Here is a 22,047-nt window from a genome sequence, read left to right as displayed (position 1 = left end):
TCTTTCATTTTTATTTAACAAAGACACAAATTCTTTAAGGTCACTCTCTGATCCTTCCCAAATTAGGAGGATATCATCCACATAGCGAAGCCACAAGTGGATGTGCTCATTAAATGCTTCTGTTTGAAATACCTCCTCCATCTCCCAGGGACCTAGGTGGAGGCAAGCATAGGTGGGGGCACATGTTGCCCCCATCGCAGTTCCTTTGATTTGTTTATATACTTTGTTATCAAAAGAGAAAACATTGTTTTCAAGTACAAACTGTAAAAGTTTGACAGTAAATTTAGTATGCTCAGAGTAGGTTGTGCCTCTAGTTTCCAAAAAATGTTGGGCTGCCCTAATTCCTACTGAATGGGGAATTGATGAGTAAAGACCCTCTACATCAAGGGAGACCAGGTATGCTCCACTTGGAATGGTCAAGCCATCAATCTTTCTTAGCAGATCTGCCGTATCAATTACATATGATGGCATAGTGTTAAGGAAAGGTTTGAGAAAGCTATCCACATAATTACCCACATTTTCAGTTATGCTACCAATCCCAGAGATAATGGGATGGCCTGGGGGGTTCAGCATGTTTTTGTGGATTTTCGGTATACAATAAAACATGCCCTGAGGAAGCCCCGTCTATCTTTCTATGACGAGGGGGTGAAACGCGCTTCGGCTATTGGCTGACCGGACCCACGTGATCTACCACGCTGAAGGAGCTAGCTGTTCTTGACAAGTGGCAAGTTTGAAAGCTGAACGCCCAGCTATGGATTAAAGCAGGCTTAATGTTTTGGGAAAACTATCCGTTATAAGATGGCAAGCAAGGAAGTCTGTGAGGTGCTTTTCAAGGAAAAAGGAGGAGAGAAAGAAATAAAAGATCTTCTCGTATCCATCTAAAGCATGAAGATTCTGGCACAGACTGCTTGATGAGATTGCTAAGTTAACAAGGAAAGGTGCAGTCGACAGAGGGGTACAGTATACAAAACATTAGTATCCTCCTGTACCTATTCCGTTACAAAACTTGCTTTATTTGCTTTCAAGTTAACTTTTTGGTTACATTTTGCTTTGCTTAACTGATTGCCTAAACCTCCAATCTGTGCAGTGTCGATATCCCAACCTGGTTTGGTGAACTTTCTAACATATTGATACTCCTCCACGCTTGGCTTTAATTTGCATGTATGCTTCTACTCTGCAATAACAGGAGCTTTCCCAACTTGGTTTGGTGAACTTTCTAACATACTGATACAACTTTACGCTTGATCTTAAATTGCATGCATGCTTTTACTCTGCAATAACAACAGCTTTGAGCAAGAAATTTCAGCTCTAAATAAATTGAGTAAAACTGTTGAATATAATAACAGTTCTCCCATTGCAAAAGCTTTATTCTTGATACTCTAATGCTAGCTCCTATTACAATGTGAAACATAATAGTGGCTTTTCAGGTTTTGATGTACAAATTAGGTCTATGTACAATTATTATGAGATATATATAGACTAATGCTAGTGTAATATTATCATGTATGCATGAAACAAAAATGTACGTTTAAATTTCTGCTGAATGCCACGTCTAGTTAGAAAGGATTTATATAGGTCTGGATTCATTGACCCAAATTTCATAAGGCTTGACGACTCATTTAAAGTCTCAACATATTTATCCTTTCTTCAACTATACGAGTTTACATGTGTAGAGGTGTGGTTGAAATTGGGACCGGTCCTGTTATGTTCTAGGAGGAATTCTAGAAGATATGGAATTAATTTTTATATTCACTGTACTGTATTTTGTGTGTTGAATAATATATTTTATGAAGTCAAGTACGTGATCTTCTAGGTACATTTGACACGCAATAAACCCACAAGTTTGATACTATATCATGAGAGTGTTGTGTTATTTAACTAAAAGAGTGCTGAAATGCCAGTCTTTGTTAAAGTGATATTATTTTATGTCACTTTGTCTTCTCATAAATAATAAGTGATTTCTACTATATGGGTCTGCACCACATGCCAAGATATTGGTGAAACTAATAATCCCAATAAAAGAAAAACACTTCAATAATTTTAGTAATTTTTGCAATTTTTCCATTTACAAACTTTATTTTTTTCTTTAAAATTGTTATCATAAACTGGACTAAGGTCCCTTTTGATACTCTATGTAAATGAAGTATAGCAATACAATTTAATGCTTAAAGTTGCTCTACTGAGCAACTGGTGGGCATTGCGTGTCTGATTTACATTGGGAGACTAAGAACTTGTGACTTTTTGTAAGATGGCTTTTGAATTATCAGATGAAACTTGGGAGGCTGATCTGATTGCTACTTTGTCTGTACCTGGGACTCTTGAAAACCAAAATAGTGAGACAAATATATTGAATATTTTACAGCCTTTAAAGAATATAAGAAATTACTGGTGAAACAAATCAAACTTAGAGCAGAAACAGCGAGTTTGGAGAACTATGTCAAAAATAACATTATCCCTAGGGGATTAAGACTCAGATTAGACCCCGGCACTAACTTTAGGGAGGACGAGGGGGGTGACATCTTCATGGAAGACTGGAATCAAAGCCTATCAGATTGTTCTTTAATTTTGATTAATAAAATGATAAAAAGAAATAAGGAAAGGTTTGAAAAAACGAAACTACCTGTAGAAGAAGCATTAAAGGTAGTTAATAATTTTGAACAGAATCCGAATTTTGAAAAACTTAATAAAGAAATTCAAGAACAGTTAGCCAGACTACAAGCTGACATTAAATTAAGGAAAAGTAGAAAATTAGCTAGGGATAATGATGACTATGTTAAGAAACGGGTATATAATTATCAATCTATAAGAGGAGCATATGATTCAGGAACAGACAGCTCAGACATTGAAATTGATCCTAGTCAGTCAAAAAACGAACAGACAAGAACACAAACTGGTATGGAAGGAGGAGAGGGGGCAGGAAGAGACACAGGAGGGGGGAGTACCAATTTTGAAGGGAGACGATATCCTTTCAGAACAAACAGAGAGAGGGATTACAGTCAGGAGAGAGGACGCAGGGGTCGCCCACGGAGACCAAGAAGCAGGAGGGGCTATTAAAATCCCCTGACAATGATCTGCAAGTTATCAATTTGTCATCTTTCAAACTGAACCAGGTTCACATGAATGTTCTAAAAAGAGGCCTTTATTTTTGTCCCACAAATGGGTTTGACAAATTTGAGTTTATCAAAGATCTTCATTCCTTTGCTAGACGAATTGTTCTATCACAAATTTTTAAAGGAAAAGGAAGGAATATTGTTGATGACCTGGCGTTAGATAAGAATGACAGATTGGCACTAGCAGATCTAGAAGATCTCTTAAATCTCCAAAACGAAGCTTTAGGTGATTCAGTACTGACCCCTTCCATGCAAAGTACAGTAAGATCAGGTTTCAAACAGAAATCTAACTACATGCCCCAATTAGCGTCCATTCCAGCTGTGAACTTGTTTGTTAAACAAGTTGAGAAAGAAATTAAACAATTGACGTTTACAGGAATCATAGGTGATAATCTAACTAAAGCAGAAAGAAGAGCTCTGAATGAACTGAGCAATGCAGATAATGTGGTAATCAAAGCAGCCGATAAGGGCGGGAATGTAGTTCTCTGGGACGCGACAAGTTATACTTTAGAAGTTAAAAGACAATTATTGGATAGGAACCAATACCTGCACTTACCAGAGAATCCTATTCCCTCCATTAAAAATGCCCTGTTTAAAATACTCAATGATGCAAAATCAAATGGCGTCATTAGTCTAGCAGAGTTTAAATATCTATACACTGAATTTCCAATTATGCCGGTGTTTTATTGTATATCGAAAATCCACAAAAACATGCTGAACCCCCCAGGCCGTCCCATTATCTCTGGCATAGGTGGCATAACTGAAAATGTGGGTAATTATGTGGATAGCTTTCTCAAACCTTTCCTTAACACTATGCCATCATATGTAATTGATACGGCAGATCTGCTAAGAAAGATTGATGGCTTGACCATTCCAAGTGGAGCATACCTGGTCTCCCTTGATGTAGAGGGTCTTTACTCATCAATTCCCCATTCAGTAGGAATTAGGGCAGCCCAACATTTTTTGGAAACTAGAGGCACAACCTACTCTGAGCATACTAAATTTACTGTCAAACTTTTACAGTTTGTACTTGAAAACAATGTTTTCTCTTTTGATAACAAAGTATATAAACAAATCAGAGGAACTGCGATGGGGGCAACATGTGCCCCCACCTATGTTTGCCTCCACCTAGGTTCCTGGGAGATGGAGGAGGTATTTCAAACAGAAGCATTTAATGAGCACATCCACTTGTGGCTTCGCTATGTGGATGATATCCTCCTAATTTGGGAAGGATCAGAGAGTGACCTTAAAGAATTTGTGTCTTTGTTAAATAAAAATGAAAGAAATATTACTTTAACACTTGTTTTCAGTAAGACTGAGTTATCCTTTCTAGATGTGCAAATCACTGTGGTCAAAAACGTTCTAATGACTGAGAACTTCAGAAAAGAGACTGCTACAAATAGCCTGCTTGAAGCTCACAGCCATCATCCAGTCCACCTTAAGAAGGGGATTCCTAAAGGACAATTCTTGTGTCTGCGCAGAAATTGTTCATCATTAACGAAATATGATGAACATGCTGCACTGATGGAAGAATTTTAGATTTAAAATAAGAGGTTACTCTAAGAGAGCACTCTCACATGTAAGGAAATCTGTTAAGAAATTAGACAGAAGTCAACTTTTGTTTCCCAAAGAAAAAAAGAAAGATGGAAAAATAAGATTGATAACAAAGTTTAATTGTCATAGGGGGAGTGTCAGGAATATACTTAAGAAAAATTGGAGTATCCTTTTTAAATGATGATAATGTTGCAAAAGAAATAGGTGATTTCCCTACCCTTACGGCTAGAAGGGCACCCAATCTGAAAGACATGCTTGTTAAAAGTAAATGTGTTTCACCTCAGAAGAACTGGCTACCTAGTCAGAAAATAGTTGGAAATTTTCCCTGTAAAAGATGTGTTGCATGTAGATTCATGCATCAGACAAAAGTATTCTCAGTACATCCAGATAAAATATTTAAAGTGAGATATTTCTTTAATTGTAACACTGAAGGTGTTGTTTATTTACTGTCTTGTTCTTGCCCTTATTTTTACGTTGGTAAAACCAAAAGAGTCCTGAAAGATAGAATATTAGAACATCGTGACAACATAAAAAATAAGGTTAAAAGCAGCAGTGTTGCTAAGCACTTTGAAATTTTCCATAACAGTATTCCAGACAGTATGAGAGTCATGGGTATAGACAAAGGCATAACCAGTGGAAAAGGAGGTAATAATGACAAAACCATGTTACAGAAAGAATGCAGGTGGATTTTTAACCTATCTACCACTGGTACAGGTGGAATGAATGAGAAATTGGACATGGCAAGCTATTTGCAGTAACTTACTTGCGTCTTAGCTTGTAGTGTCCAATACAAATAACTTATATTTCCACCGATTATGATGATTATTAGAGTTGCCCCAAGAAAGTCCATCTTTTATTTGTAACAATTATACTAACACAATTGCGAGTTAATTTGTGAATTTATGTATAATGTTTCTATTCTTAAACTTTCACCTTTACCTATGGGCGGTCCTATCTGCGCTACCGTATAAAGTAGTGCATCATAAGTCCGTGAAACATGCCCTGAGGAAGCCCCGTCTATCTTTCTATGACGAGGGGGTGAAATGCGCGTCGGCTATTGGCTGACCGGACCCACGTGATCTACCACGCTGAAGGAGCTAGCGTGTGAGTAAGCTGTTCTCGACAAGCGGCAAGTTTGAAAGCTGAAAGCCCAGCTATGGATTAAAGCAGGCTTAATGTTTTGGGAAAACTATCCGTTATAAGACGGCAAGCAAGGAAGTCTGTGAGGTGCTTTTCAAGGAAAAAGGAGGAGAGAAAGAAATAAAAGATCTTCTCGTATCCATCTAAAGCATGAAGATTCTGGCACAGACTGCTTGATGAGATTGCTAAGTTAACAAGGAAAGGTGCAGTCGACAGAGGGGTACAGTATACAAAACATTAGTATCCTCCTGTATCTATTCCGTTACAAAACTTGCTTTATTTGCTTTCAAGTTAACTTTTTGGTTACATTTTGCTTTGCTTAACTGATTGCCTAAACCTCCAATCTGTGCAGTGTCGATATCCCAACCTGGTTTGGTGAACTTTCTAACATATTGACACTCCTCCACGCTTGGCTTTAATTTGCATGTATGCTTCTACTCTGCAATAACAGCAGCTTTCCCAACTTGGTTTGGTGAACTTTCTAACATACTGATACAACTTTACGCTTGGTCTTAAATTGCATGCATGCTTTTACTCTGCAATAACAACAGCTTCGAACAAGAAATTTCAGCTCTAAATAAATTGAGTAAAACTGTTGAATATAATAACAGTTCTCCCATTGCAACAGCTTTATTCTTGATACTCTAATGCTAGCTCCTATTACAATGTGAAACATAATAGTGGCTTTTCAGGTTTTGATGTACAAATTAGGTCTATGTACAATTATTATGAGATATATATAGACTAATGCTAGTGTAATATTATCATGTATGCACGAAACAAAAATGTATGTTTACATTTCTGCTGAATGGCACGTCTAGTTAGAAAGGATTTATATAGGTCTGGATTCATTGACCCAAATTTCATTAGGCTTGACGACTCATTTAAAGTCTCAACATATTTATCCTTTCTTCAACTATACGAGTTTACATGTGTAGAGGTGTGGTTGAAATTGGGACCGGTCCTGTTATGTTCTAGGAGGAATTCTAGAAGATATGGAATTAATTTTTATATTCACTGTACTGTATTTTGTGTGTTAAATAATATATTTTATGAAGTCAAGTTCGTGATCTTCTAGGTACATTTGACACGCAATAAAACCACAAGTTTGATACTATATCATTAGAGTGTTGTGTTATTTAACTAAAAGAGTGCTGAAATCCCAGTCTTTGTTAAAGTGATATTATTTTATGTCACTTTGTCTTCTCATAAATAATAAGTGATATATATATATACATACATACATACACACAGAACCCCCCCCCCCCACTGCCCTCCTCACTGCCGTAACTCATAGCCATTTACCTTTTGCCTAATTTATATGGAGCTTTTAATCAGAAACTGTAAATAAATACTCACTTTGCTTTGAGCTTTTTGCCTGGACCTCTTGTTCTTGTATATATATATATATAAATTCTTTTTTTTTTTTTGCAAAATGTTTATTGAGATTTAAATATCACAGAAAAAAAGACATCTTCAACAATCCAACATAAAAAAAAAAAATCAGATAAATTTACAGCTCAATCAATTATAAATCAGTTAGCAGTAAGCAAATCCCTGTAATAATGAATGATATACAGTCCATCCATCCCCTCTATCCCCTTACTCCCCTACATTATTAAAGTTCAAAATAGGAAAGAAAAAAAGGGGGAGGGGGAATCCCCCCTTCCCTCTTCCTCAAGTTAATCGTATATTAATAATTTGTTCTATATAAGTTATAAAGTCTTTCGGCTAGAATTAGAGTTTTGTCGGTAACGTAGCTAACGCTGGTTTTTCCCCCCCCGCACCTTTTAAATACCGCTGGTATTTAGAGTTCACAGAAGGGCTGCGTTAGGCTCCAAAAAGGGAGCGTATAGCATATTTACCGCCACTGCAACTCTCAATACCAGCGGTGCTTACGGACGTGGCCAGCTTAAAAAATGTGCTTGTGCACGATTTCCCATAGGAAACAATGGGGCCATTTGAGCTGAAAAAAAACCTAACACCTGCAAAAAAGCAGCGTTCAGCTCCTAACGCATCCCCATTGTTTCCTATGGGGAAACACTTCCTATGTCTGCACCTAACACCCTAACATGAACCCCGAGTCTAAACACCCCTAACCTTACACTTATTAACCCCTAATCTGCTTCCCCTGCTATCACTGACCCCTGCATATTTTTTTAACCCCTAATCTGCCGCTCCGTACACCGCCACCACCTACGTTATCCCTATGTACCCCTAATCTGCTGCCCCTAACACCGCCGACCCCTATATTATATTTATTAACCCCTAATCTGCCGACCGGACCTCACCTCTACTATAATAAAGTTATTAACCCCTAATCCGCCTCACTCCCGCCTCAATAACCCTATAATAAATAGTATTAACCCCTAATCTGCCCTCCCTAACATTGCCGACACCTAACTTCAAGTATTAACCCCTAATCTGCTGACCGGACCTCACAGCTATTCTAATAAATGTATTAACCCCTAAAGCTAAGTCTAACACTAACACTAACACCCCCCTAAGTTCAATATAATTTTTATCTAACTAAATAAATTAACTCTTATTAAATAAATTATTCCTATTTAAAGCTAAATACGTACCTGTAAAATAAACTCTAATATAGCTACAATATAAATAATAATTATATTGTAGCTATTTTAGGATTAATATTTATTTTACAGGCAACTTTGTATTTATTTTAACCAGGTGCAATAGCTATTAAATAGTTAATAGAACACTTGGTAAGTAAAAAGCGCACACATAGACTATCAGCAATATAATTTCAAAGGTACCTGTATATCGCTCACTGTCCGGTAACACGCTGGGGAGCAATTGGATCAGAGTGTATGGAGATCTGCAGCTGTGGAGACTGAGCCGGTCTGTAATCAGCGTCTGAGTAAATAAAGTATATTCCACTGGGTTGTCCCCACTTGTAGCGCAAAAAACCTCTCCAAAGAAAAGTAAAACTTCCTTTATTGTGATATCAAAAGTAAAAACATGACAGCCTACACACGACTGTAATAAACACAATATGTAAAAACACAGTGTCAGTGATCTGAACCACATGCAGACATGTTTCGTGCAGTTGCGCACTTGATCAATGCTTGAAAGCAATCCTGATCACACCTGCTTTATAGCACTTTTCTTAAAGAGACATTTGTGAATGGTAGACACTGTGTGAATTATCTCTCAGTTTACTGCCTATCCTTTGTTGAAGAACATTTTTCAAAAAGTTATTTCATGCATTAGCAGAAAAAATTTTTCTCTTCTACATGTGTACTAATAATATTAGTTAATATGATGTTAACTTTTATACATTAACTTTTATACATTAAAAATTACATTATATCTTTGCCTCATTTATCCCAAGTATATCTTATATCACTAGATAAAATTGTAATCTTTGAACTATTTTATGTGTAATTTATATATGACACTATGTACCATACAGAAATTGTTAAGTTTGTTTCTAGAGCAAAGTTTAGACTTTAGAATATGTATAAAGATAATTAATTGATTAAGACTTATATGATCGCCATACATTATTTCTCCCTTTTTACATTCTATTTATCTTATCAAAAAGAAAAACTGTTGAATATATATTAATTCACAAAAAGATCAAGGTCTCTACGCATATTGAGACCTAATGGATTACATGTTTTTAATGTGAAAATCCAAAAGACTTCACGTTTGTTAAGTTTGTCTTCTCTGTCTCCTCCTCGTTTCCATAGAGGAACATGATCTATACCTTGAATTTTTAATAAAGACACATCTGAATTGTGTTGGCTTTTAAAGTGCCTTGACACTGGTGTGTCGGTATCATCATCCTCTATTGATCTGAGGTGCTGAAGGAACCTATCTTTAATGCTTCGCTTGGTTTTACCTACATAGTTAATTTTACAGAGATCACACGTAAGTAAATATACTACATGTGTAGTTGAACAATTTATGTAATACTTAATTTTATAGTCTTGCTGGATAGCAGATGAAGAAAAAGTATCGCCCTCAATGACATGGTTACAGGTTTTACATATATTTCTCCTGCATCTAAAGAATCCCTTTCTTTCTTTTAGCCAGCATTTGTTATGTTTTATTGGAAGATTAGATGGAGAGAGGTAGTTTGAAAGTGTTTTGCCTCTTTTGGGTATAATATCTACACCTTCTTCCATTATGGTTTTTAGTACTGGATCTGAATATAATACAGGGACAGTATCTTTAATGATTTTGCTGATGTTTTTAAAATCAGTACTATAGGTAGTTATAAACCTGGGTTTCTCAGTGTCCCTTTTTACATCTTTCCTTTTGTATTTTAGTAAATCCTCCCTAGTTTTTTGTTGAACACTTTCTTTTGCTTTAATTAAAGTGCCTTCACTATATCCTCTCTGTTTTAGTCTTTCTTCAATAATTTTACACTGTTTGTTGTAATCTTCCTCATTAGAGCAATTTCTTTTAGCCCTAATGAATTCACCCTTTGGTATTCCTTGTAGCACGTGTCTAGGGTGACATGATTTGTATAAAAGTGTAGTATTGCCTGCTGTTGGCTTTCTGTAAAGTATAGAGACTATTTTTTCATGTTCTACATCTGCTTTTAATGTAAGATCTAGAAAGTCTATTGACTCTGTACTTTGTTCTCCTGTGAATTTCAACCCACATCTGTTATTATTTAAATAAGCACAGAAATCTTTTACTTGATCTGTATCTCCCTCAAAAATGAAAAGTAAATTGTCTATATATCTAAAAAAGTGTATAATTCTCTCTCTATGGGGATTTCTTTCTCCAAAGACGTGGAACAGCTCCCACCAACCCATAAATAGGTTGGCGTATGATGCGGCAAACTTGGCTCTCATCGCTGTTCCACGTCTCTGGAGAAAGAGTTAATAACTATTTAATAGCTACCTAGTTAAAATAATTACAAAATTACCTGTAAAATAAATCCTAACCTAAGTTACAATTAAACCTAACACTACACTATCAATAAATTAATTAAATAAAATACCTACAATTATCTACAATTAAACCCAAAACTACACTATCAATAAATAAATTAAATACAAATACCTACAAATAAATACAAATAAATACACTAACTAAAGTACAAAAAATAAAAAAAGAACTAAGTTACAAAAAATAAAAAAATAATTTACAAACATTAGAAAAAGATTACAACAATTTTAAGCTAATTACACCTACTCTAAGCCCCCTAATAAAAACATAATTTATGTAAGAACTTACCTGATAAATTCATTTCTTTCATATTAGCAAGAGTCCATGAGCTAGTGACGTATGGGATATACATTCCTACCAGGAGGGGCAAAGTTTCCCAAACCTCAAAATGCCTATAAATACACCCCTCACCACACCCACAAATCAGTTTAACGAATAGCCAAGAAGTGGGGTTATAAGAAAAAAGTGCGAAAGCATAAAAAACAAGGAATTGGAATAATTGTGCTTTATACAAAAAATCATAACCACCACAAAAAAGGGTGGGCCTCATGGACTCTTGCTAATATGAAAGAAATGAATTTATCAGGTAAGTTCTTACATAAATTATGTTTTCTTTCATGTAATTAGCAAGAGTCCATGAGCTAGTGACGTATGGGATAATGACTACCCAAGATGTGGGTCTTCCACGCAAGAGTCACTAGAGAGGGAGGGATAAAATAAAGACAGCCAATTCCGCTGAAAAATAATCCACACCCAAAATAAAGTTTAAATCTTATAATGAAGAAAACTGAAATTATAAGCAGAAGAATCAAACTGAAACAGCTGCCTGAAGTATTTTTCTACCAAAAACTGCTTCAGAAGAAGAATACACATCAAAATGGTAGAATTTAGTAAAAGTATGCAAAGAATACCAAGTTGCTGCTTTGCAAATCTGATCAATCGAAGCTTCATTCCTAAACGCCCAGGAAGTAGAAACTGACCTAGTAGAATGAGCTGTAATCCTTCGAGGCGGAGATTTACCCGACTCGACATAAGCATGATGAATTAAAGATTTCAACCAAGATGCCAAAGAAATGGCAGAGGCCTTCTGACCTTTCCTAGAACCGGAAAAGATAACAAATAGACTAGAAGTCTTTCAGAAATTCTTAGTAGCTTCAACATAATATTTCAAAGCTCTAACTACATCCAAAGAATGCAATGATCTCTCCTTAGAATTCTTAGGATTAGGACATAATGAAGGAACCACAATTTCTCTACTAATGTTGTTAGAATTCACAACCTTAGATAAATATTTAAAAGAAGTTCGCAACACCGCCTTATCCTGATGGAAAATCAGAAAAGGAGATTCACAAGAAAGAGCAGATAATTCAGAAACTCTTCTAGCAGAAGAGATGGCCAAAAGAAAACAAAACTTTCCAAGAAAGTAATTTAATGTCCAGTGAATGCATAGGTTCAAACGGAAGAGCTTGAAGAGCCCCCAGAACCAAATTCAAACTCCAAGGAGGAGAAATTGACTTAATAACAGGTTTTATACGAACCAAAGCTTGTACAAAACAATGAATATCAGGAAGAATAGCAATCCTTCTGTGAAAAAGAACAGAAAGAGCAGAGATTTGTCCTTTCAAGGAACTTGCAGACAAACCTTTATCCAAACCATCCTGAAGAAACTGAAAAATTCTTGGAATTCTAAAAGAATGCCAGGAAAAATGATGAGAAAGACACCAGACTCTATAATATATCTTCCTAGATACAGATCTACGAGCCTGTAACATAGTATTAATCACAGAGTCAGAGAAACCTCTTTGACTAAGAATCAAGCGTTCAATCTCCATACCTTTAAATTTAAGGATTTGAGATCCTGATGGTAAAAAAGGACCTTGTGACAGAAGGACTGGTCTTAACGGAAGAGTCCACGGTTGGCAAGAAGCCATGCGGACAAGATCCGTATACCAAAACCTGTGAGACCATGCTGGAGCCACCAGCAGAAAAAACGAGCATTCCTTCAGAATCTTGGAGATTACTCTTGGAAGAAGAACTTGAGGCGGAAAGATATAGGCAGGATGATACTTCCAAGGAAGTGACAATGTATCCATTGCTTCCGCCTGAGGATCCCTGGATCCGGACAGATACCTGGGAAGTTTCTTGTTTAGATGAGAAGCCATCAGATCTATTTCTGGAAGTCCCCACATTTGAACAATCTGAAGAAACACCTCTGGTTGAAGAGACCATTCGCCCGGATGTAACGTTTGGCGACTAAGATAATCCGCTTTCCAATTGTCAATACCTGGGATATGAACCGCAGAGATTAGACAGGAGCTGGATTCCGCCCATACCAGTATTCAAGATACTTCTTTCATAGCCAGAGGACTGTGAGTCCCTCCTTGATGATTGACATATGCCACAGTTGTGACATTGTCTGTCTGAAAACAAATGAACGATTCTGTCTTTAGAAGAGGCCATGACTGAAGAGCTTCTGAAAATTGCACGGAGTTCCAAAATATTGATTGGTAATCTCACCTCCTGAGATTTCCCAAACCCCTTGTGCTGTCAGAAACCCCCATACAGCTCCCCAACCTGTCAGACTTGCACCTGTTGAGATCACAGTCCAGGTTGGAAGAAAAAAAGAAGCCCCCTGAACTAAACGATGGTGGTCTGTACCACGTCAGAGGGTGTCGAACAATCAGTTTTAAAGATATTAAATGAGATATCTTTGTATAATCCCGGCATCACTGGTTCAGCATACAGAGCTGAAGAGGTTGCATGTGAAAATGAGCAAAGGGGAACACGTCCAATGCAGCAGTCATAAGAACCTAGAATTTCCATGCATAAGGCTACCGAAGGGAATGATTGAGACTGAAGGTTTCGATAAGCTGAAACCAATTTCAGACATCTGATGACCAACAGAGACAGAGTCATGGACACTGAATCTATCCGGAAATCTAAAAAAGGTTACTCTTGTCTGAGGAATCAACAAACTGATTGGTTAATTGATCCTCCAACCATGTTCTTGAAGAAACAACACTCATAAAAAGCTGGAAAGGATCTTTCCATTGAAAATGAGCAAAGGGAATTGAATCCAATGCTGTTAAAACTTCTATGCATATATAGCAACTGAAGGAAATAATAGAGACTAAAGGTACCGACAGACGGAACCCAATACAAATTGTCCCTTGTCTGATAGAGACAAAGATAGTGACATAAACCATCTGGAAACCTAAAAAAAAAGGTGACCCTTGCGTGAGGAATTAAGAGCTTTTGAAAAAAGATCCTCTAACTATGTCCTGAAGAGCAAGTGAAACATATGAGAATCCGCATCCTCAGGAAATAATCTGAATGAAAACAGAAAAATGAAGAATACGCATTTATTGTATCTAAAGAAAACAAATAATGCTATCAATGACCACAAAAAGGCAAAATAGTTTGAATAAAACTCCAAAACCCAGTTCCTAGAAAAGGAACTGGAATAAAAACCCCAGAAGATTCCAGGTCTGAGCAGCGCTTGAACCCCATGGGTACCCAGCCATGCCTCAACAGTATCCAAAATATATAGGACAGAAACACACTGAAAGAAAGTGTTAGCCTTACTGGAATAAAATCAAAGAAATTTGGACAAAATAGAACCAAATAATTTTCAAAGAAGTCTTAACCTGCCCCTTACCAGCCAAGCTGGAATACGGCATGTGCATCGCAACATTAGGGAGCTAATTTCGAACCCCAATTAAAAACATGTTACTTGGGAAAGAACTCAGGATTCGTTTTCTTAATAAGAACAACCAAACTAGTATAAGCTTAAAGTTTAAGTCTTAGAACTCAATCTTGAAGCCCATAGTAACAGTTAAGAATTGAATCCAATTATAATTGATTATCTTAGAACAAAAGAAATATGGATTTTTTTTTTTTTTTTTTTTAAATCACAGAATTCTTCTAGCTAAAATAGCTAAAGACATAGATTAACCCTCATTTGCGAATATATTCAATAAAATGAAGACACAAATGAAATCATTAGCATGATAGTCCAGTTTAAAGGACCAGTCAAAACAGAGGACTTGCAAAATGCAAAACAACAAGACAAATGCAACGGCACCTAGTCTAGTAAATTTTGTCCCTTAACAATGCTAAAATAAATCATGATCTGATACTTGATCTTAAAGTAAACAGAAAAAAATGAAGCAATTGCAATATCACAGGACCAAGAAAAGTACCTGAAACTAAATAATTTTCCAAAAATAAGATACAACTATATAAAGGAAAATAAATACTATTTTGCTATAAAAACAATAGCATAATTAGTAGGAGTAGAGATAGCTCCAATAAATTGGAGAACCCTCCAAATTGAATTTAACTGCTGACAAAGAATATAGTTTAAAAATAAAAGACAATTCTCAGCCTATTCCATTCCCTAGTATGGGGAATTGGAAAGAAAACCTCTGAAATCACAGAAGAAATAAAAAGGCAGAAATAGTGTCAGCTAGTCTTAAAGAACTAGTTACCTTAATATCCAAAATAATCAACACCTCTTAAACAAAGAACAAATGTACTTTAATAATAAAAAAATTATATAAAAAAGTAGATTTGTTAGTGTCAATATCTGATGAAGAGAATTTCTGAAAGAGAAAAAAACATCATCAGAGAAGGATAAATCAGTATGTTGTTGGTCATTTGAAACTTCAATAATTAAAAAAGAAGTGAAAAAGACCTAAAAATCGTATTAGAAGGCACGAAGTCAGACATAGCCTTAATCAGAAAAAAATATTTCTTATAAATCTTCTAAACATTTCTTGCACTTAAGAATGGAAATGTATAAAGCATAAATACTAATGGAATCTGCATGTAAAAGTATATCATAATAACTTATTACAAACCATAGCTAGAGATAAACATTTATAACATTTAAAATAAATGAACTTAGCTTTGGTAGAACTGAAACTCAGTTAAGCATTTTTCCAGAAGTGGCTTCTGACTCAGGGACAAACGGAGACATCTTGCAATATGTAATAGAAAAAACAACATATAAAACAAAATTGATCAAATTCCTTAAATGACAGTTTCAGGAATGGGAAAAAAATGCCAGTGAACAAGCTTCTAGCAACCAGAAGCAATAAATAATGAGACTTAACCCCTTAATGACCACAATTTACCCTGTATGTCACTGGTCGTTAAGGTTAAATAATGTGGAGACAATAGTGAGGCCCATATTTTTTAGCGCCAAAAAAGACGCCCACATTATTTGGCGCCTAATTGCTTTTGGCGCCAAAAATGACGCCACATCCAGAACGCCGACACTTTTGGCGCAAAAAAAGTAAAAAAAATGACACGTATGACGCGGAAACAGAAAAAAAAATTTGCGCCAAAAAAGTCAGCGCCAAGAATGACGCAATAAAATGAAGCATTTTCAGCCCCCGCGAGCCTAATAGCCCACAGGGAAAAAGTCAAATTTTAAGGTAAGAAAAAAATTGATTAATTCATATGCATTATCCCAAATATGAAACTGACTGTCTGAAATAAGGAATGTTGAACATCCTGAGTCAAGGCAAATAAATGTTTGAACACATATATTTAGAACTTTATATAAAAGTGCCCAACCATAGCTTAGAGTGTCACAGAAAATAAGACTTACTTACCCCAGGACACTCATCTACAAGTAGTAGAAAGCCAAACCAGTACTGAAATGAGAATCAGTAGAGGTAATGGTATATATAAGAGTATATCGTCGATCTGAAAAGGGAGGTAAGAGATGAATCTCTACGACCGATAACAGAGAACCTATGAAATAGACCCCGTAGAAGGAGATCATTGAATTCAAATAGGCAATACTCTCCTCACATCCCTCTGACATTCACTGCACGCTGAGAGGAAAACCGGGCTCCAACCTGCTGCGGAGCGCATATCAACGTAGAATCTAGCACAAACTTACTTCACCACCTCCATAGGAGGCAAAGTTTGTAAAACTGATTTGTGGGTGTGGTGAGGGGTGTATTTGTAGGCATTTTGAGGTTTGGGAAACTTTGCCCCTCCTGGTAGGAATGTATATCCCATACGTCACTAGCTCATGGACTCTTGCTAATTACATGAAAGAAATAACAAAGCCCCCCAAAATAAAAAAATTCCCTACCCTATTCTAAAATAAAAATAGAAAAGCCTTACCAGCCCTTAAAAGGGCCTTTTGCGGGGCATGCCCCAAAGAATTCTGCTCTTTTGCCTGAAAAAAAAACATTCAATACCCCCCCCCCCAACATTACAACCCACCACCCACATACCCCTAATCTAACCCAAACCCCCCTTAAATAAACCTAACACTAAGCCCCTGAAGAGCTCCGAAGTCTTCATCCAAGCCCAAGCGGGGGCTGAAGAGATCCATCATCAGGCTGAAGAGGTCCATCATTGGGCTGAAGTCTTGATCCAAGCGGCGGCTGAAGAGGTCCATCATCGGGCAGAAGTCTTCATCCTAAAACAAGGAGGAGGAGTAGGAATTCTCCTGTCTCCGCACAGTACCTTTCACTGCATTCCTTCACCCCCCTCTCTTTTCTTCTCATCTTTTGAAGTTCACGCTATCCGCCTCTTCTCCCCTATAGCTCTTCGTGTTGCAGTTATCTATCGGCCCCCTGGCCCAGCATCACAATTTCTGGACCACTTTGAAGCCTGGCTTCCACATTTTCTCTATTCTAATGTCCCTTCTCTTATCTTAGTGGACTTTAACATACCCCTTGATAAGCCTAACACGCCTGCTGCCTCTAAACTTCTATCCCTTACCACCTCTTTAGGCCTGTCCCAGTGCACAACATCTCCAACACACTGTGAAGGCAACTCCATAGACCTGGTCTTCACAAATCTCTGTGCTGTTTCCAACTCCCTTAACTTCCCCTTTCCTCTTTCTGACCACCATCTATTAACTTTCTCTCTCACTCTACCTGTTAAATCTTTGCAAGCCCCCAAAAAACTGCTACCTCACAGAAATTTAAATGACTTGGATCTTACAGACTTTTCCACTCAACTGAGTCCTCTGCTCTCTGACATTTCATCCCTCTCTTGTCCAAACCTCGTGACTCTACAGTATAATTCGGCACTAAAATCAACACTTGACAAAACTGCACCCTCCACTCTTCGACGTACATCAATCACTCGACGGCAACCATGGCACACTAAACAGACCAGATATCTTCAGCGATGCTCACGGGCCGCTGAACGGCAGTGGAGGAAATCACGCACCTTTGCTGATTTCCAACATTATAAATTCACCCTTAAGTCCTACAACTCTGCGCTCAGCCTGGCAAAACAAGTCTATTTCTCCTCCCTCGTGTCATCTCATGCATCCAACCCCAGAAAACTGTTCTCAACCGCCCACTACCAACCTCACTGCTCAAATTATTGCTGATCACTTCACAAATAAAATTGACACTGTTAGAAAAGAGATCTGCACCTCGCACCCTGCAAACCCAGCCATCCTACCCACCCCTTCTATTAACAAAAATCTATGCTATTTCCCTCCTGTAACAGAGGAAGAAGTCTCTGCACTCCTATCCTCGGCTCATCCCACAACCTGCCCACTTGACCCTATTCCTTCACAACTTATTCCCTCTCTCTCTGCTTCACTAACCCCTACCCTAACTCATCTCTTTAACCAATCCCTCACTGCTGGCACATTTCCTGACACATTCAAGCATGCGTCAATCATAACAATCCTAAAAAAGCCCTTGCTCGACCCCTCCACGCCTTCTAACTATCGACCGGTCTCCTTACTTCCCTTTGCTTCAAAATTATTGGAACGACTAGTCTATAACTCAATTTCTCACAACTAACTCCTTACTTGATCCACTACAATCTGGTTTCCGCCCTAAACACTCAACAGAAACCGCTCTTGCTAAAGTAACAAATGACCTGTTATCAGCCAAAGCAAAAGGCCATTACCCCTTACTAATTCTTCTTGACCTGTCCGCAGCTTTTGACACAGTTGACCATCCTCTCCTCCTAAAAATACTACATTCATTTGGCATCCGAGACACAGCTCTCTCCTGGTTTGCATCATATCTTTCAAACCGCTGGTTTTCAGTTTCCTTTAACAACATATCTTGTGATCCTATGCCTCTCTCAGTTGGAGTACCGCAAGGCTCTGTCTTGGGTCCCTTGCTTTTCTCTCTTTATACATCCTGCCTTGGAAAACTTATAGCCTCCTTTGGATTCCAGTACCACCTATATGCTGATGATACCCAAATCTATCTTTCCTCTCCTGATATCTCTCCCTCTTTACTCAACCAGATTTCTGACTGCCTCTCTGCAATTTTCTCTTGGATGTCTTCACACTACCTCCAACTCAATCTTTCCAAAACTGAGCTGCTTCTTATTCCCCCCTCTTCGAGACATCCGACACCTGACATTTCTCTGATGGTTGGAGACTCTATTCTCAACACCTCACCCCAGGTCCACTGCCTTGAGGTGACACTAGACTCAGAACTCACATTCAACCCACATATACAAACGCTTACCAAATCCTGCCGGTCACACCTACGCAACATTTCCAGAATTCGTCCCTTCTTTACTCAAAAAACTACAAAAATACTTATTCATTCCCTCATCCTGTCACGCATTGATTATTGCAATCTACTCTTAAATGGCCTTCCAAAACACCGCCTCTCCTCCCTCCAATCTATTATGAATGCTTCTGCTAGACTCATCCACCTAAGTCGATGATCTACATCAGTTGCCCCGCTCTGCCAGTCTCTACACTGGCTCCCCATACACTCCAGAATACAATTTAAAGTATTAGCCCTAACCTACAAAGCACTCAACAATCTAACTCCCAACTATATTTCCTCTCTCATCGTGAAATACTCCCCATCCCGTCCTCTTCGATCAACCTCTAACCTACGTCTCTACACTCCTGTTATCTCTACATCCCACTCCCGCCTCCAAGACTTCGCACGTGCTGCTCCTGTCCTCTGGAACTCTCTACCCCGCTCCATCAGACTGTCTCCAACCTTGTATAGCTTCAGAAGATCCTTGAAAACCCACCTATTCAGAGAGGCTTACCATCTCTCCATCCCGCATTCGAACCAAGCTATTACACGTACATGAACTGCTTGACTCACTGCCGCAAATACAACCAATGTAACAAGCTACCTCAAGAGAGAAACAGTTAGAGACCAGCGCAAATATGACCTGATACAAACACTTATATACAAGGAGGATTCCCAATAAAACCTCCAAAAAATAAACAAGAAGTAGAAAAAAAGAAGAAATAAGTGCGCAAAAATTAATTGCTGAAGTAAACAGGAAAAAAGGGGGGTATCAGCAATTACAAAACCTAACTTAAAAGATTAAATATCTCAAGATTAAAACTAAAGTATCTCTAATTTCGATTAGAAGGCTAATATGTTTTCACACTTAGGGGTATTGTTTTCACTCCAAAAACAGTATATGATTATGTGATTATAACCATGAAAATAACACACACATAGGTAAAAAAAAATTAAAATCACAATTTATAATTTTCATAAGCACAAATCAGAAAACAGATATTCCTAATAAATTAATTCATATATATATATATCTCTCTCTAATATTTATTATTTCTCAAAGACACAAATTAAAAAACAGATAATCCTAATAAAAATTCATATAAATCTCTAATATTTATTTTGTAGAATCAAATCTACTAAGGACCGGTCCTAATTCCTAAACCTATTACACACAAGAAATCAAACAAATAAAAATACAAATACAAAAAACCAGTTTAAAAGTTGATACAAACGATCAAACCAATGTACTAAAATAAAATGTTGCTATTTCATATAGATGGAAACTCTGTAGACAGGCTCCCAAAATGATATCCAAAATTGAGTATCCTTCGCAGGCTATCCGTAAAACAAAGTATGCAATGGAGGTCTTCTGATTTCTTCCAATTTGTTTGGAGTGGCGTCTAGGTGGAAGACAGAAACGTCCGCTTAAGATAGACGTTTAGAATAATTCAACAAACAATTATTGGTACTTACACATTAGTACCGGAAGATCAGCGCCCCTCAGCAAAGGGGTCCCGTTGTAGGCTGATTCTTACACAGGCTCCTCTCACAGCCTCGATCAACAGCCGACTAAGCGGAATAGCCCAGGGGAATCGTCAGAAAGGCGCCAAAAAGAAAATACACTATTAAGAAAATGTTTAACAGCCATTGCCTAGGACAGTACAAAGTACTCCACTGACTGTAGGTGAATCCATCTTCCCTTTCAACACACAGGTGCAGAACAGTTTTCAGCTATTAGGTTTTATCAAAGGCCTCTTAAAGTACCTAGAAGCTCCCAGCTGGGACAGCTAGTGAAAGCCTGGAAAAACATGAAGAGCAGCTGAGTTTAATAATGTTTTCCTTGCTTCAGCAATCGACGGTATTTTAGGGGTAATCCAGTTCTTGAAAATCAATTTCCTAAGAATTATTATTACAGTGAGAACAAAATTAGCTTTATTCCCCCAGGAAGTGTGACTGGTCAGGAATAACACAGATTCCCTTTGCAGCTGTACCTTTAATTTAATTATATAAAAGAGAAGATATTCAACCTTTGCCCAGAATTGCTTCAACCTGGGACAGTCCCACATCAAGCGCCCTAAGTTCGGGTCATGCAAACAACACTTAGTGCAAACATTAGAGACATTTTTGTTCCATTTAGAAACTCTATGTGGAGTCAAATAGTCCCTATATAATAATCTGAATTGTGTTTCTCTATAATATGAAGATGAAAAAAGGCCTTGAATTTTTTTTAAACTTCTCAATAATAAGTCTAAATCTACTATATCTACCGTTCTCGCCCAGTATTGCATTAGGCCTGACAATAAAGATAATTCTTCTGTGGCCAGAAGAGTTTTGTAAATTAGTAATAAAGACCCTTTCACCACTCTAAGAGGCTCCAAAAGCGGATGGTTCACCCAAATGTAAGGACAGGTCTTTTTTAGACTTAAAATATAGTTTTTTACCTGTAAGAAATAGAACAAATGTTTTTTTTGGGCCACTGGAAACAGTTTTTGAAATTTGGAAAAGGTATAAAGTCTATTAAACGTATTATCATAGAAATCTTTCACAGTCAGTGGTTTAGACGGTGACCATCTATTACAAATATCCACCATGTTGCCCAATGGGAAATGTCTATTTCCCTTTAACGGTAGCCATTTAGAAACGTTTGACATTATACCCATACATTTCGCCGAATTTCTCCAGGCCCATAGAATATCCCTATATAGGGGGTGATTGGCAATATGTCCCTCCAATTCCTTGTTTGACGCATGCACCAAAAAATTCAATGAGAACGGAGAACAAATCTGTAGTTCTAAGGACTC

This window comes from Bombina bombina, chromosome 6 (genome assembly GCF_027579735.1).
Source record: "Bombina bombina isolate aBomBom1 chromosome 6, aBomBom1.pri, whole genome shotgun sequence".
Classification (NCBI taxonomy): domain Eukaryota; kingdom Metazoa; phylum Chordata; class Amphibia; order Anura; family Bombinatoridae; genus Bombina; species Bombina bombina.
This window is presented reverse-complemented; position numbering follows the sequence as displayed.